The sequence below is a fragment of the Oratosquilla oratoria genome, chromosome 7 (genome assembly GCF_046742065.1).
Source record: "Oratosquilla oratoria isolate Oo_2021 chromosome 7, ASM4674206v1, whole genome shotgun sequence".
Lineage (NCBI taxonomy): Eukaryota > Metazoa > Arthropoda > Malacostraca > Stomatopoda > Squillidae > Oratosquilla > Oratosquilla oratoria.
The window spans coordinates 54,233,722-54,238,721 of NC_134783.1; positions in this window are offsets into that span (position 1 = coordinate 54,233,722).

The window sequence follows — 5,000 nt, forward strand, 5'->3', positions numbered from 1 at the left end:
TAGGTGTTTTCGTATGATTTGTTTTTCATATCTATTGTTAAATTCTATGTTTTCCTCTTTTTTTTTTCTTGGGAAAATAAGTCAATGTGCTTTTGTTGTTTTCGTATGATTTGTTTCTCATATCTGTTATTAGTTTTTATGTTTGTCTCTTTTTCTAGGGAAAATAGGTTCATGTGTTTTAGGTGTTTTCGTATGATTTGTTCCTCATATCTATTATTAGTGTTTAGGCTTGCCGCTGTGTGCTTTCTAATATGTCAATAGGTTTAATTTGATTTTGAAACACTACGAAACCAGCAAATTCCAGATATGGTCACGTGGACGTGACTTTGAACAGGACCTTGAAAAGTCGTGACACCATTTTGCTTTGAGTTTAGCTCTTAAACAAACATATTCGTTAGCCATCACTCCAAAAAATTATATAAATATATCAACCTCATTTCAAGGTTTATAGACGATAGCTTTGTAATGAATTTTTATCAACTTTTTAATGAATTTTGATGAAATCTGGTCGATCATAGTCCATGTATTTGATTCAATGATTCATTGTAAAAATTAGTAACATTTTTTTCTTAATATAGGAGACCACCGCAGATCCATGAGAAAAAAGATATGGACAAAATGATCATAACTTCTCTTAATTTTGTAAAAGTACAAAAAGGCAAAGACAGGTGTATATATGCTAATTCAGATTAATCGTATTCCCGTGGGACCGGGAGAGCATCGATAGACAACAGAAAATGAGTATAAGGGAAGCAATATACTACTCGTGGATGGTTCTAGAACAAATACGAATTGTACAGAATGGTAAGGACGCAGTGAAAGCATTCGAACTATGGGTGACGAAAACTTCTGAGAAAAATTAAACAAAACAAATACGAAAACAAATCGAAACTCAAAGAAGAAGAAAAATAAGGAGACAAATGAAAATTAATAAAAGAAAACGTAACACGGAAGTGAAATGTGTCGAGAAGGAGGAGGAGTAGGAGGAGGAGGAGGAAGGTGGAAAACGATAAAAGGAAAAACTCGAAACAAGCGAGTTGTTTTGAAACTGAGGACGAAACGATCTGAAACGCGTAAGAGCTGTTCCCGCGTTGAACTCAGCCGTGCAGAAGCAAATGGATGAAAAGGTACAAAACAAATCAGACCAAATGAGGCGAATTAACACTCAAAGACACTTTCAACCCGAATGGAATCGCCTGACGTTGTTAACCGGACCCTAAGACCTTAAACCTGAGCAACTCATCCTGTTAATAGTTACCCAAAGTAGCTTAATCGGGTTTGCTTTCAAACCTTTATGACTCAGAGGGATGTTTGTTTATACAACTTAGTAATATAATTTGGTGCTTTCAAGAAGATTTTTTTATCTATTTCACTTATGCTTATCTATTTATTTATGTTAATGTTACCTCAAATTAAGATAATCGAGATGGCTAAAGTTAGATGTTTTAACCCAATGTACATGGATATAGGTATATGGATATATGGATATATATATACATATATATATATATATATATATATATATGTGTGTGTGTGTGTGTGTGTGTGTGTGTGTGTGTGTGTGTGTGTGTGTGTGTGTGTGTGTGTGTGTGTGTGTGTGTGTGTGTGTGTGTGTGTGTGTGTGTGTGCGTGTGTGTGTACAATCATCAACCATTTCCAAGCCCAAATTACATTACATTTTTAAGTCTCTTTGTAATAGATCACAGAATATTAACCAACATAGAATATTCGATGAAATATTTTTCCTTACACTGATAAAGAATTCCTTTACGAACGAAATCATCCAGCACCATCCAGTATGGAGAAAAAAAAATAAGTAACACCTAACGACCCACGGAGTGTCTGTCACAAAACTGAATATAATAGCCAGGCGGCAGTTAGCACAGACAGGAGACGAGTGCCCCGGTACGGAAGGGGTGAGCAATATATATGTAATAAGGCGGGTTTATATGACGGCTTGCAACAAGCCTAATCAACTGAATTGATAGCGTGAAATGAAATGGAATGAGTCAAATCATGCGGCCGGGATTAGAGCTAAAAGGAAGTAATAAAAAAGTTAATACGAATGAAATTATTAAACCGTGTGTGTGTGTGTGTGTGTGTGTGTGTGTGTGTGTGTGTGTGTGTGTGTGTGTGTGTGTGTGTGTGTGTGTGTGTGTGTGTGTGTGTGTGTGTGTGTGTGTGTGTGTGTGTGTGTGTGTGTGTGTGTGTGTGTGTGTGTGTGTGTGTGTGTGTGTGTGTGTGTGTGTGCGTGTGCGTGTGCGTGTGCGTGTGTATGTGTGTGTGTGTGTGTGTGTGTGTGTGTGTGTGTGTGTGTGTGTGTGTGTGTGTGTGTGTGTGTGCACGCGAGCGTGTATGTATATGTGTGTGTGATTCACCATAGTCTCGAAACACGTGTTGGACTCGTGATCGACAGCTATTTCTCTCCAAGAAGAAAGACCACAGCTTATATATGACCAATCTATGGGTAATGCTGTGACCTTACATGCACACACACACACACACATCAACTCCCCGCCCACGAGAGTTGGAGTAACGAATCGCCGTGCAGCGATACTGAAATTATTTCAGCCCTGGGTGGGATTCGAACCCGGACCGCCGTAGTGGCAGCCGGGAATTCTACCAACCCCGCCATCGAGTCGTGTGTGTGTGTGTGTGTGTGTGTGTGTGTGTGTGTGTGTGTGTGTGTGTGTGTGTGTGTGTGTGTGTGTGTGTGTGTGTGTGTGTGTGTGTGTGTGTGTGCGTGCGCGCGCGCCAAAATCTTGCGACAAAATCTGGAGCTATCAAACAACATTTTTAGACATATCAGAAGTAGTTTAATTCATTTTGTAGCATTAATTTCATGACGGATTATCTATGTCATTCGTATTGATTAAGAATTTTGCTGTTGTTGCTTTTGAGAAACAGGGAGACATTTTAGTTTTCAAATTATATATTTTTACTTTTTTCGAGAAAAGACATTAATTTTCAATAATAACACTTAACATTACATAAATAAATTTACCGATTTATCTATATAATTCTATCATATAAGATATTGAATAGAATAATATAAAAGAGGTATGATCCTATGTATAGTGAAGCTGTATATAATAAAAATGTATGTAATAAAAATATTATTTTGGAAATGAATTTGAGGCACTTACGATTTTATTTACTGAGTGTGAAATAGTAAATGATATTCAAGTAATTTTATTATAAGTTTCTATTTTTGATATGTATTTTCAACTTGATAGAAACCACAATTGCCCTGGTGAATATCTGCAAAGACCCGGAAAATATACACATTGACTAAAAGAACAGTAAAACTGTAGATATACTTTCGTGTGTTATAACCGTATTATCATACGTATCACATATAAAACTTAATTTCTAATAAGTAACATAACTATATTAAGAGGAGAATGACCAAAATGACAAAAGGATTCAGAAATTTATATTACAAAGATAGGCTGAGGCACCTTAACTTATGCTCTCTGGAAAGACGAAGAGTATGGGGTGATCTAATAGAGGTATTCAAATGGATCAAGGGCTTTAACAAGAGTGACACAGGCAAGGTCATCATATTAAGACTGCCGGACAAGACTCGTAGTAATGGATTCAGATTGAACAAATTTAGGTTTAAGAAGGAAATAGGCAACAATTGGTTTACAAACACATTGTTAACGAATGGAATAGAGTTAGTTACCATGCGGTAAGCACTGAAACAATTAGTTGTTTTAAGAGAAAACGAGATAACTTTATGGACAAAGATGAAAGGTGGTAAGGGACATGGAACTACCTAGTGTAGGCCTCATGGTCTCTTGCAGTCTTGTACATGCTTATGTTCTTAAGATACACTCTTCAATATATACTTGTATGTACACACACACACATAAGCACACGCACGCACACACACACACACACACACACACATACACGCACACACGCACACACATACACACACACATACGCACACACACATACACACACACAAACATACACATACACAAAAAAGAATATCATTAACAAATGAAAGCATATGATAGGATCGAATACTTTACCTTCATATTTCAAATCCAAACGGAAACTTTTTTCCGTTACAATTCGAAATTCGAACGAGCAACGACTTACCAATTGGACGGATTCTGACTTTTCCTTCTGTTTTTGCTATTTGCTCTAGATTCCCGTTAGTTATAAATTTCTCCTTCTAGGACATGTTTTCTAGGAAGAAACTCAAGTCAGAAATTAAATTTCTAACTCGACAACGACAACGACGACGACGACGACGACGACGATGACGATGGCGTTGTTTGGAAGGGGAGACTCTCACCGATGTGGAAAACCGACGGTTTTCTGCGTTCGTTTCTCTGAAACTTGGCTTCGACTTTATCTTCCAACTTTGATTGCCTTAACCTTCGCCCCGCGTTTTATGACTTGTAATTCTGTTCTTTCTGCCATCAAGTGATTTTATTAATCTCAGAGAAACCCCTTTTGAAGGAAAAAATCGGAGATGTTTTGGAATTGGAAAATAAGTCATTATGTCTGTATCTAAATTATATTGAGTTTATCGTCTACTTTTCTCAGCTGAATAAAATGTCTTGAATCTAGACATATGAGTACTAAGAGTACATATGGGACGGCTCTCTCTTTCTCTCTCTCTCTCTCTCTCTCTCTCTCTCTCTCTCTCTCTCTCTCTCTCTCTCTCTCTCTCTCTCTCTGAATCTCTCTCTCTCTCTCTCTCTCTCTCTCTCTCTCTTTCTCTCTCTCTCTCTCTCCTTTTTCTCCTACCTTAATCTTTCTTTAATTGTTTCATCAATTCATTACGAACAGGTTAATTATTTTACTAATTTAGGTCACAAACCTTTTACCACGTTCCTCTTCTCCAGTTCATTTTTTTTTTTTCTCTATTTCTATTTTTTTTTCTTTCTGTTTTTCTCTTTCTCTTTCTTTCTTTCTTTTTCTTTCTTTTTTCTTTCTTTCTTTTTTCTTTCTTTTCCTTTCTCTGTTTCTTTTCCTTT